Source organism: Episyrphus balteatus, chromosome 2 (assembly GCF_945859705.1).
Source record: "Episyrphus balteatus chromosome 2, idEpiBalt1.1, whole genome shotgun sequence".
Classification (NCBI taxonomy): domain Eukaryota; kingdom Metazoa; phylum Arthropoda; class Insecta; order Diptera; family Syrphidae; genus Episyrphus; species Episyrphus balteatus.
In genome coordinates, this window is record NC_079135.1 from 7,465,579 (window position 1) to 7,479,447 (window position 13,869).

General features: G+C 30.3%; 1 protein-coding gene across 2 annotated transcripts in view; it reads right to left on the minus strand.

The window, feature by feature from the left end:
- LOC129912778 (trichohyalin) overlaps window positions 1-13,551 on the minus strand; it is a 117,145-nt gene extending 103,594 nt beyond the window's left edge. Inside the window, exon 1 of one of the 2 annotated variants that reach the window (XM_055991190.1) lies at window positions 13,019-13,551. The gene's annotated coding sequence lies outside the window, so the exon portion shown is untranslated. The remainder of the gene's footprint in view (window positions 1-13,018) is intronic. The other variant, XM_055991189.1, reaches the window with a different exon arrangement.
- Window positions 13,552-13,869: the final 318 nt, after the last annotated feature.

The following is a 13,869-nucleotide window of genomic DNA, read 5'->3' on the forward strand; positions in this document are numbered from 1 at the left end:
AACCCTCTTTCATACATATATCCAATGACAGAGTGCATGCTGCATTTTTTTCAAACAACAATGGTATCAAGTGTCAACTTATAAAATGCATCTTTGAAAGGGGAGTTAGTTGTTCATTGAACTTATTCTGACAGTTCATCTTGTGTGTATTTTTTCTTCGATTATTTTGTCTAAACTCTTTTATTTTTATTACCCTTCTCAAATATAAATAAAGTATTTCGAATAAATGTTTAACGATTTATAAAATTGTATCTTAACTTTGTTATATACTTTATCAATCTAAAAAGACTGATGGTTTTATATCCTTTAAGAAATTCCATTTCTTTGAATGAAATTCTCTCAAATAACGAAATTATCCATATAAATTGTCTTGTAATTTTTCATGAAATCGTTTATTTTCCCAAAATGGAAATCAATAAAATTAATGAACTGATCAATTTATTTATTTTTCAAACAAATATAGATATATATGAACATTGAACATGTTAAACAAATATTGTTAGAATTTTTAATTTGTAATTCCTCTCTCATTAAAAAAAAAATCGATAATTTTACAACCAACAATAAATAAATACGCTGTCTAATTAATTACAACAAAGTCTCAAATAAGCATTTATTTTAAGTGTTTTTAAAATTTCAAACAAACAGTTCCTGTATTTGCATATTCTGGCGCCAAAACATTGGGGCAATTTGACATTAGAATTTAAGCAAAAAATCAAACGGAACAAATTATGACAATTAAGTTTAATTTCAATGAGGAAACCAATAATAAAAAATATAATTAATTGTGTTCACACCTTAATCGTGAAAATTTGTTTTGACAGTTCCCAGTTTGAGTTGTAATTTGGTTCTGTTAGTCTACTACACTTCTACAAAACTGGCATAATCTTTTATAAAACATGATTTTAGGCTTTTGACAGCTGACAACTTGACCAAAACGCCATCTTTTGTAAAATAATCTTAACAACTAAAATAGAAAGATATATTATGAAGACAGCTTAAATAATGAACTAGATTAAACTAAACAATTTAAGTCAACTTTCTCAGACCAAACACCCCAAAGTTTTACTTCAACCAATATTTTGTTTAAATGCACTGCAGTTTGATTAAAAGTTTATTTTGTGCCTCAAATTAATTTATTCCAAAGCATTCAGTATTGGGTCGCAGTCAGCGTTCAGTGTTGTTCTACTACAAAACACACACTTGTCTCCTCCACTTTTTTGGCCGTCACACAACGCCACACCGTGTGAAATTATTTTAATTACACTTCGTGAATTTTACCCCGCACACACATTTACACAAAATCCTACCGTAAGAGGAGTAGTTCTCATTCATTATAATATGTATTATTGTTGGAAGAAATTAGTCAACGCTAAGATGAGTTTGTAATTGCTTTTGAAGCAATCCAAATGCCGCGTGTCAGTTAGTCTCGAGATATACACATTCCTTCTGAATTAAAATTCCCCTGAGGGAATTCCATTTTAGTTTGAAATTTACGTTATAAATGAATTTTAGCTTAAAAACAAAAACAACAACAACAAAAACGTGACTTTCCGACGTTGTCGTTCATCGTCGTCATCGTGGAGGTGTCAAAAACTTTTTTGCCGGCAAAACATCGTTACTACTAGATGCCGCCACCTCCGCCGCCGACACCACCACCACCGTTCTGTGCTATACTTGGCCACAAACTTAAAGTTTTTTATTGAGATCAAGGTTTTTGTTTTTGTGATTTGTTTATGTTTTGTCGTTGTATGTAAGTTTTTGGCGGAATTTTCTGTCTAAACTTTGAACTGCGAAAGGTGTAAAATGGATTTTTAATGTAAATTTGTTGTAAATCAACCACCACACGAGTCATGAATTAATTATATTGAAATTGTTTTTTTTTTTTTTTTTTGTCTTTTTAATTTGTTTTAAAATATTCAAAGCTTCAATCTACTCATTTGATAGTGATCTAAGTTCTTTGGAATTAGTGGTGTGGTGCTAAATACTACGAGTAAACACCAACTCATTGAACGCTAAGTAAGTCACTAATAAGCCCTTGAGCTGCTCTGGTGCGCTGCGCTGCTACTGTTAAATGAGCGTTGTGTCTCACGCTGTTTTTAAGTTTAATTGAATGTTTGTATAAAAAATAGCATACTATTAAGTTATTATACGTTTACGATACGTTTAATAGACGTTTAATTACAGAACTAGACTTTATGGGCTTGGAAGTAAGTTATGTTTAAGACTTTAAAGAATTTTATATATTAATTGGTTTTAATAAAGATTTTAGATTGAGTCATTTATAAACGATGACATTGACAAAAGTGACGTAAGGTGTCATAAATTTTTCAATGGCCTAGGTCGGGCTTAGGTTTGGATTTATTGATGATGGGTGTCTATTTCAACAATTCTTGCAATAAAGAGAAAAGTCGATAGCTCACTTTAAAAAATAAGACTTTGGGATCACTTCCGATCACGTAAATTGACAGTTCAAATTCCAGTAGTAGTTGTATAACAGTTATAACATGACTTAAATAGAGAATTGCCACTTCATCCGCGAAATTGTGTCACAAAAATGGGATTAAGATTATGTGGATCCCAAAACATGCTATTCAAAAGCATGTATAACAGTATAACAGTTCATATTTCTATTGTCATCTCCAATTGGAGTTTTAAGATCGAGGTTGACAGCCCACTTTGCAGAAAAGTCTCCGGAATCAATTCAACTCACGTAAATGGACTATTCAATTTTCGACAGTAGTTGTATAACAATTATAACATACTTTCCACGTAGAATAGCCATTTCGGCAGCGAAAATGTCTCCGATTAAAATTATGAGGACCCTAAAGCATATGCTATTCAACAGCATAACAGTTCATAGGCTTTTCTAGTTCTTATGTTTTAGCAGCTTTTAATTTACCATCTAAACAACGACTTCCAGTGAGACCGATGCGACCATTTTTTATAAGTGTTATACCATACATAATGGCAACTTGAACAGACCACATAGTTGGATGTATCATAGAGTTGGTATAAGCCTACTGACACAAACCGTAGGTATACTAAATTATTGTCATCGTAGTACACTTACAACCATTACATTTCATTCAACTGTCAAATTCAATTGCAGTTGCAAGAAAACTGTTATAAATTGTAAAAAAAAAAAAAAAAACTACTAAAAGTGTATTAAGGACATCAGTAATGCAATGCCTATAATTAATGGTGATTTCATCGTAACAATGTGAGTACCATCCGTCATCTTCCGTCATGTAAATTAATTTTGACAGGTGAAAGTTTCGCTGTCACACCGAATGTTTCGCATTGCTAAAGCGCCCTTAATATTGATTAATTAATTTTATAATTTAAACCGAAGGCGTCGTAGGCTTTACATATAATTTCACACAAATTTAGACAACCAGTTTTAAAATGACGCAAATAATAATATATTCAGCTACTTAAAAAAACATGTGCACAAAAGTTTGCTATTTTAAATATTTCATATCCGAATTCCAAAATATATTATGATGTATCATTCTACTACTTCTATACTGGTTTTATAGCGATCCTGTTATCTATACGAACATAAACAAAAAAATAAATACAAAATAACAGTTTTTCCTAGAAATCTCTACACAACCACGCCATCTATATGCAAATTTAAATAACATATTCAAAACAAACATCTCTTATAAGCCCCATATAATTAATACCTAAGAGCCAACATTATTATTTTATGTAAATCAAAAAAGTATAATCACAAACATAAAAAAAAAAATAAAAGAAGCTTCTCCAAATTGAAATATTAAAAATTTAAATGAACTCGCAACCCCCATCAGTCACAGTCACTGTCACTTGACACTACGAGAACTTTGATTTGAAGCAAAATCAATTGGATTGACTGCGGACTCCTAAATAACAAATCAAATCCACATGGCTATAAAAGATAAACAAAAACAGGAAAAAAAACCATCGTCCTGTTCTTGATAAACAATTTGAATTGAATTTTACTAAACTGTAACGGTTCTTTGCTTTTTTTTTTTAAAGCACTTCAATAAAAACAATATGGACACCAGAAAAAAACTTGACAAGGGTGCAAAAAATAACTGTTTGGGGCATCATATAACAGATAGATAGGTAGGCTCTTATATTTCTCTCTCTGGACATTGTACATTTTCATAGTAGAATCAGCAATAAAAGCTATCCTTTTGGATCTGTTTGTGTTTACATTTCGCCCAAACAAGCTGAATATTAAAAAAAAAAATACATCCACACACACAAAAATGCCTCATAAAATAAACAAAAACCACAAAAGACCCAACCTAACCTCAAATTTCAAAGAGTGTGATGGATATGAAGGTTGGTATGCCTTGCCTACATAAATATGACGCCTGCTGTCATTCTTAACAAAGGACCGTAGGGTTAAGGTGAGCAAATGAATTATTATATCCAAGGGCGTTTTGACATTTCGTCGTTTTGACGTTTCGTCGTTTTGACGTTTCGTCAGTTGTAGCACTTGTGGGTGGTGTCAAAAAGTGATAGCATTTTCCAATTAAATCGACAGACATTCATTGGAATTTGGGGCTTCCTCTAGATATCATAGGTGGAAACCAAACAGGAAAAAAAAAAACTTGTTTCCATGTTTATAGATAGAAAATATCCAACCAATGATGGTGACATCGGTCATTGGCTTCAGATTCAATCCAAAAACCAAGGCCAAGTTAAACACTGCCTTGTTTTTTTTTCTCTCTTCTGTATTGTTGTTGGCTGTGATCTTCTTTTGAAAGTTAATACCTCACCCGTAGGTCGGGTCCGTCATGCTGGCCGCCACACCAACCAGGCTTAGCTTATTCAATCGGATAATGGAGTTTGCCATTTTATTTATTTTTTTTTTTTTTTGCTGTCGTTTTGATTTGTTTTCATTCGAACTCAAAGTGACCACTTTATGTGCCGGGACCGGAGGGGTGATCTGCATGAATGAATGAATTATTATTGTTCAAAGTGATATAATTTCTGTTTCTTTTTCGGACATCTTGAAAGAAGAATTTGCAAGGCGGGAAGAGCAGGGGGTATAACAAATTTAGTTGGCGGCACGCTGTGAGTTCTTGAGTTAATTATGTCTAAACAGTCTTGTCAGCTTATAACTATAGTCGCAGGATTATATTGTGCGTTACTTTTTTCACTTTAATAGCATTCTACGGATAAAAGAGATACCTCTATGTAACGTTATAGGAGCATTAAGATAGAGAGAGGTATTTACTCGTCGTATACATGCGGATTTATTAGAGGCTTCTGTCAAATGATGCGTAAAATTGGGATTGTCTGTTAGTTGGATTTAACTTGTTGTTATACTCAAACAGTAGTTTTTCGTTGTTATGACAAAAATAAAAAAAAAAGAAATACAAAAATAAAACTTGTTGACATTTTAGAAGAATTTTTATATTTGCATAACATTTTTTTTTTTTGGCTAATTTGGAAAGTAATTTGTTAGATGTTTTTTTTTAAAGCTTTTTTAATGGTAATTGTCAGTTTGTATGTTGAGAAGAATGTTGAAAGATGTTTAATTTTTATTGACATATGACAGATGAGTATAATATGTTTGAATGTCAAGAAATTGGCAGAACATGTTATATACGTAGACATGCTGTAGATAAATGTGTAAAGAGTGTAATTTGCGGTTTTATATTCTTAACGTTAATTAAATTTAACAATTTATTTTTTTGACAGATGGTAATTTAAAAGAGTGGTCAAACAGATCATGCTAAGAACTAAAATACAAAGACAAAAAGGTTAAATTCAGAATACTCTTAACTAGCAGTTGAAAGTGGCCGGAAACTGGAAACGGCCGCAACTAGGCAACTCTACCCTAACAAAGGATTTTCGAAACATTAATTGAAAATAAGGCACAATCACAACACCAGTGTTCACCATCTGAAGATATTAACCTAATAAATGTTCTACCGGAGTGACATATTTTTTTTTTTTTCAATGATTTAAGTGCAGCAGCAATATTAATGGAGTCTTCGTTTGATATCCAAAGGTATATAATGACATATTTAGATAAAACATATTTTTTTTTTACCAAACGAAAATCCCATAAAACAATTCTGACATTTATGATGTCAAATGTAATTATTTGAAGTATAATTGTAATAGATTTGTTCAATAAACCGAGTTTAGTTACACATTGCAATGAAAACGTCTATGAATAGCAGCCGAGTTTATTTAACTTATTTAGCTTAAACTGTGGACTCAGAAGTCATCACTTAAGTAAATCTTTATGAATATGGTCCAATGTCCTATTTTTATAAAAACGCAAATACATATGTTAAATAAGTATGTTGCATTTTTTCATGGATGAAAATGCCAACTGTCAAATATTTCTTCCACGTAAAGCACTTGTCCACTTTTTTTTTTACTTCATATTATTTAAAATGTATTTTCCTTTAAAAGAAATGGTATAAACTTCTGATTTCATTGCAAATATACACGGCTATAATAAGTACCTTACCTTAATGCTTAATACAATAAAAAAGCAATATAAAAAATGTTTAAATGCTTGAGCGGTTAACCACAAATAAAGAAGGGAAAATCTTGTTGACAGAACATGTCAGTGCATTGTCAATCCTTAGTATAGCTTCTATCTTATTTTTAGTTTAATCGATATTCACATTGGACTCACTGAACCGATTTATTTTTACGTCAATTAAACGTCATTTGTTTCGGTAAAGAGCAATATACTAAAGTGAAACAGATTTTATTTCGAACGTTTTATAGTTTTGTATTGGAATTTGCTGTTATCAATTTCAGACGTTATAAACAACTGGTTTGTGTCTAAAAAGCCGGCTTCATCTAACGTCAAAATATATCGCTTGAGAGAACCCAATGAAAAAATCGTCATAGAATTATTGTAGTGCCAAAAATGATAAAGCACTCAAAATTGTCAAAATAGGATTGTAAGATATAGTGTTTACACGATGCGAATTTAATGTCAATTTATACCAAATAAAAAATAACACCATATTGTGTTAATTCATCATGCCTTTTTTTTTTTTCTTAGAAATAACAATGTTTCGCTGCTTTGATGTCATTTTTTTTCCATGGTCATGTACTCTTTTTAAAACATCAAACACAAAATTCGTTTTAATTCTTAAGTCAATAAAGAATAATCACAGTAAACGATATTTTCATTTTAACTGCGACAAATTATGAGAAATTTCTTTTCATCCCACGTTAAAACAAACAAAAATGTTTATGTCTCCAAACTTTTTTTTTAATTTTTTGTCATTTGACTAAAAGGGCAAAAGATCAAAAGAAAAATATATCAAATCCATCAGACTAAACAAAATCAAACCCAAACCAAACCAAAACACCAAAAAGAGGGAATTTTCAATGAATAAATTATCCATACATAAAACGTCGTTGGTTGTCCCTTCATAAAAAAATAAACTGATTACGTTCACAAAAGTTCTCAAAAAATAAAACATACTTGTACAATGTACGTACATCGAAAAACAACACAAGTCTGACCCTAAAGTTATTCTGTTAATCAACTTTGTATGAGAGTTGGACTTTAATCCCGCACCCGAATAATTTATATAAATGTTGCATTCTCGAGGAATGTCAAACGTACGAGTATAACAAAAATCGCTCATAGCACACAATCGATTGATTTGTAAAGAGCATAATATAAACCAAAAATTGATGAACCGGCATTTCGATATCAGATTCAGAACGAATAACCATGTGGGGGCCAGAGACAGAAGGTCATTTCTAGCTTTGAACTTGATCTAAAGTATGTTCATGTGCATGTACACATTTTAACAAACTGACTGTTATACACAATCACACTCACCCTTCTTCGCAGAGAGAAAAGACTGTTTTAATGGTACTGGCATTTTATTAGGAAGGTGGAGTGAGTGTAGGCGGGATATTGTTCCTCATCGAGCTCGAATATCCAATTTCAGGGTTATTAAACCTCAAGTTCAATCGTTCAATCTAACCAAAGCTCCATATCGCAATGGGCAGAAAGAAAGAAAAAAAAATACAGAAATATCATGAATTCGCCCAGAGCCAGGAGAGAAAAAATAACATTGGCAGCAAAGTGAGTCAACAAAAGTGGGAAGTTTATACAAAAAAAAATAAAAACCAGGTTACCTAATCTGCACTTAAGGGGGAGTTGGGTGCACTTGAGAGAAAAACACAATTATCGTTATAGATAATATAGGAAAATAGGTTTGTTCGAAACATGTACTTTTCATTTTTTTTCCTTATCTGCAATGTTTTTTTAGCACAATTACAGAGAGTAAAATGTGTATAATGTTTCACCTTGTAATCTTGAGATATATAAGTATTGCTGTTTAACAAAGTTATCACTAATTTGTTGCAACGTTAAATTAAGTTCATTAATGAGCTTCTGTCAGTTACAATAAAAAGAAAGCGATCTGTCAGTTTTGTTTTTATATTTTCTTGAAAAATCGTAAACGATTTAAGGAAAATATACAAATTTGATAAAATATTTGCGATAGTTATTTTTTCTTTCTAATTTTAAGCGCAATTAAAATGTCAAGTGAATGATAAGAAATTCGATAAAGCACACGCATGATATTTATGGTTTGTTATCAATATTTCATGTGTGTTTATTTGCCAGTTGGGTTTAAATTTAAGAAAAAGTTGCAATAAAGGTGTTGACATATTGAACTTTGATCAAAAAAATACTTTGACAAAAGGCTTAAGGTCTGACCATAATAATCATGAGCTAACGTCAAAACCAAAGAAACTTCTTTGAAAGATATCCCTTTACCTTTTCTTCCATTTAATTTTCAACCACATCTGTCAAAAAAGCAATTTGCGGTAAGGATTTATTTATTGGATACTTCATTGAAAGTGAAACTGAATCCGATGCAAATCAATCTTTAAATAAATTCTTCAGTTGGAAACGTCAACGTCAAAAGTGACAGATATTGCTGAAACTGACAGATGCAAATATTTTAACTGAATAAAAGTAACTTTTTATGATGAAAGAAATTGTTTTGGTATCTACTAATTCTTTTTAAGCAATGGATTTGAGAATGATGCTAGGTTTAATTATTTGATAAATAGTGTCAATTTCAATACAGTGATTTATTTTGACGTTTGTGGTTTGTTTGGAATAGAGATTATACATAATATTATTATTTGCCCATTTTAGAAGGAAAAAACAAATTTTAAACCGAAGTAATATCATTAAATCAGGACCATTTTGGCAACTTTTAAGCTTATTTAGTTTTTTTAAGTAAATCATAAACAAACGTCTTTAAATTATGTGATTCACTGTGTTGCCTATTAAAATTAATTTTGATTTGAATGCATTTATGGATTTGTTAGTTCATTTGTTAGTTTTATTAGTTTATTTAAAAACATAACAAAAATCCATATTTTTTTTTCATTTTTATGTACAAAATTTATAAGTCTACAAATAACCGTTATTGTTGTTTAATTCCTTTTTACTTTATAAAGTCAATGTTCATATTTAAAGTTGATAATAATTTATGTGTGTCAGTTAAATTGTTCTGGTTTGAGAATTTATTATTATTCAATCGTCATCAGTTCGTTACCATAAATGATGATACACTAGAAATCACACTATACTTTTAAGAAATAAACAAATAAAAGTTAAGTATAAAAACCAGTTTTGTAGAAAAAAAGTAATAAATAACTAATTAAGTAATTAAATTCTATTCGATTTTTTATTGATATTGTAGACTTGTCTCAAAACATTTGGTTTAATCTTGACGTAGGTATTTTTAAATTATATAGCTACAGATAAATGTACTTCGATATTTTTCTCCATTAGCATTTAATTGAATATATTCTGTTATTGAACACATGTTATTTGCGGTGGCTCTCAATTATTATCCGTGGCTATTACAAAGACAAAAGAAGAGAACAGAAGCAAAAACGCGGAACCTTTAGGTACTCGAGAAATGTTAAGGTGAAAATCTAACTCATTTTTTGTAACTAAAACATCTACCACAATCGTACTAAAATATTTAGGTTCCTAAAATAGGTTAGTTTAAAGGCCGGTGGTTTTTCGTTTTTATAATGTTTTACGTTAAGTCATTTACCTGCTAAGTTGGTAGTTATATGCTAGATTACCACGCCCACTTTTAAGCGGAGTTTTTTTTTACAAAGATTTAGATTATTGAGGTCAATATCATTTGAAATAATTGTAAAGAAAACATTTATAACAATATTTTGTGAAGAACAAAAACTCTGACACGCCCTTTGTTGAAATGCATTTTTGGCAAATTCAAATTATATATATGTATCTGATGAAAAATGGGGCGTGGCAGTGGAAGTTTAAACGTAATCATTAAATTAATGTAAAGGCATTTAGAATACCATAATTCAGATTTATGTTCATATCATTTCTTCGGTAAAAAATATTTAAGCCCAAGCAAAGAGAGATTTAACGTCGGAATGCATATGATATCAAGCTATGAGTTAATGTGGATTTCTTTATTTCAACATTCTACAAATACCTCTAAAATTATATGAAATTAAGCTTCTCATAAATACTTAGATGATTTTTATTTTATGCCATTTGATTTTTTGCATACAAATTAATTTTTAGAAAAAAAAATTGAAAATCTTAAAAGCCGTTTTTGTATAGGTTAGGTAATTATATTAAAATTTTCTAATATTTTTAGTTGTTATCCCATTTTTAAGAAAATGTTTATCAACATATAAAACCAAAATTTGTGAATAATTCATCAACCCGTTTTTTAAAAGTTGGTTTTTCAGTTATATTTAAAAAAATCCAAAAATATTTTTTTTGAAAATTTTGTTTAACGAGAATTTCAAAAATCAAAAAAACCGTTTAATGACAGGTATCGTTAATACGGTCCAAAAAATATCTTTTATTTTAAAAATAAGGTCTTATTGGTATCATTAATTAGACACATAAATTTTAATCAAAATCTTTAGATCCGTTTTTGAAAAAAAAAAAAAATAAATAAATCATGGTTCTTTGCGTTCAACTGTATCTTTAAAAACCCAAATATTTATCATATACTTGTACAGGTACACTGTACAGTAAATAATTTTTTTTTAGAAAAATATAAAACAAGATTATAAAACACGTGAACTTTCAAGTTTAATGTTAATCATACTCCAGAAATAAAAAAAACTTGTCAAAAACGTTATCAATAATCACAACTGATTAAAAAATTTGTATAGTAAGTTAAAACGTACATTAAGAAACTAATTACTCTAATCTTTACAAATTGCTACTAATCCAAAAAAAAAAACCGTAAAAACTTAAGTATCTTTCAACCCAAATGTGCATACCTATATCTGCAATCAATTGCAATCTTGAAACAATTTACCTATAAGAAATTTACTAATCTTAAATGGGTATATTTTTTGCCAGATAAAAACCTGAAGGTTAACTAAACTTATAAACACATGTTTTTTATCTCTCTCTCAAGATGTTTAAAAATATAAGATAGGAAATGCGGAAGGTAATGTGCCTCAAAGATTACTAAAAAAATAACAAAAATTTTTTTTTATATCTGAGATTATCTATCTCAATCCATTAAATCTTGACAAAAATTATATTCAAGACAGATTAAGCCCTTTCATCTTTATAAATAGTAAACTATCTAATATTTTCGCCCACAAACTATTTTTATTATACTTTTTTACCTCAAAACATTATGACTCAAGTTTTATTTTATATTTACACCAAAAAAAACGACAAAATATATGACCAAAGTTTATGAATAAAACATAAACCACGCACAGGTTATCGTAAATAAAAACTTTTTTTATAACATCATTTTAGCTCATAAAAAATATATTCCCGCCAATTTTTTTATTTTTTTCTGCAAAATAAAATCTGATTTTTATCCTTCTGTTTAAAAAAAAAAATTCTTTCAAAAAAAAAATTTTTTTTTCAACTTGAAATTTAATTAAACCAAACTGCGAGAAGGCACGTAATAAAAAATAACCACACTATGCTTACCATAAACTCACCAAAAAACAAAAAAAATTCAAAACCCCAGGCTCTTCTCCAAACCCCACATAACCAAAAAAAGTAGGTATTGTGCTGATCACACAAAAGGCATCTTCAAGGGCCAACAACATGCCGGTACTCTCATCTATAGTACCTATATCCACCGGTAGTGCCCCTGCCCAGTGGAGTGGTAGATTATATTGCCTCATTCACTCAGTCACACAGGTAGGTTGTATATGCCACTCGTAACTTTTGCATGCCGCCAAAACATTCAAAACCAAGGTTAAACCAAAAATAAGATTAAAGGAAAACAACACAACCGACAGGGAAAAAAAACTATAAAAATCCAAAACTCAGTCAACGACGAAAAAATACCCACAAGTATCTCTCTCTCATCCTTCGTTTTATTTTAGAACCAAGCCAGTCGCACACAATGCCATTCCCTTTTTTTTTTCTTTCCTAATAACTTCAACTTCTGATTACCAACTGGGAATGTGGCGATGTGATTTTGTTGTTCACAAAATCATCGTCTGCGATTCCCAAAATACACTTCTTCTTCCAGCCAAAATGCAAAAAAAAAAAAAAAACATCCCGAAGGAAGCTCCCTCCCTCTCTACATGGCGACTGAACATACATAAATATATTCCTTTGAAGTAGTTAGGATTTCACCGAGTGGCAGTAAAAAAAAAAAAAAACTCTAACGAAGTCCTTCTCGAACGTGGTTGGATATCCTAAGTGGTACTGTGCTCCTTGAATGACAATGAAATTTTAACTTTTTTAAAAGTTACTCCAAACTAAAGACAACTTGAGTAAAAAAAAATATATCACTCTACTACCGTAAAGTTGTAGTAGAATCCTTGTAAAATTAATTTCTCGAGGGATTGGAAGTTGCATATAAAAAAAAAAACTCCTAAAAAGGGGCAAGAAACAATTTTCTACTTTGTTTCAAAGTCTCCTTAGACAAAAAAAAAAAAACAACCTTCCCAACAGTTTTATTTGGTCCTTGGCAGCCAGCAAAAAAAATATATCATAAACACGCACCTTTTTTTTGTGATTTATCCCTCGTGGTTCAGGAACTTGAAGGACCTTTCAGCGCAAACAAAAAAGAACAGAAAAAAAAAAACGAAACAGAAAAAAGTTGATGGAATTCAAATTTATCCCAAGATATTTCACTTAATTTATCTTTTTTTTTATCTTCTTCCACTTTTTTTTCTAATTTTTCTTAGAAAAAAAATTCACACCACATCAAATTGTTGTCGTAGACTTTATATCTTTTTATTCTAAATTTTATTTATTTAAGCTCCCGCACTTTTGTTAGAAAAAATAAGACCAGAAACAAGAAGTTACTGCGAAAAAAGTCTAAAAAGATACTTTTTTTTAGACTTTGAGATACTCTATCTTTTATTTGACGACTATAATATTGTAGTTGTAAGTTGAAAAAAGGCTTTATTCGATTTATATTTGCCAAGACATAAAAACATACACGTTCTACTCGAAACGAGGGTAAAATCGCAACTGAATAAGCTGGCAGGCACAACAGCAATCGAATATGTATCTCTAGTAACTAACTCTAACTACACGAAATAGATACGGATACACGGGCTGAACTTAACGGACGCGTGCCGGTTGTTGTTGTTGTTATTGTTTTGCTGTCGGTATGTTGCTATTGGAATCTGTTCTGTTGTTGGCGAAAATCAGTCAGTGAATAAAATTTATATCCAAGAGTTCGCGCAACATATCTCAAAACTCTCATCACTTCAAAAGTAGAGAGATTTTATTGAGAAGAGTGTGTGAAAAATAGTTTGGCAACATTTTTATGCACATAGAGTTGAGATACATTGTTTTATAGAGAGAAACATTTTTGTTGTATGTTGCGCAGAAATCATGTGTAC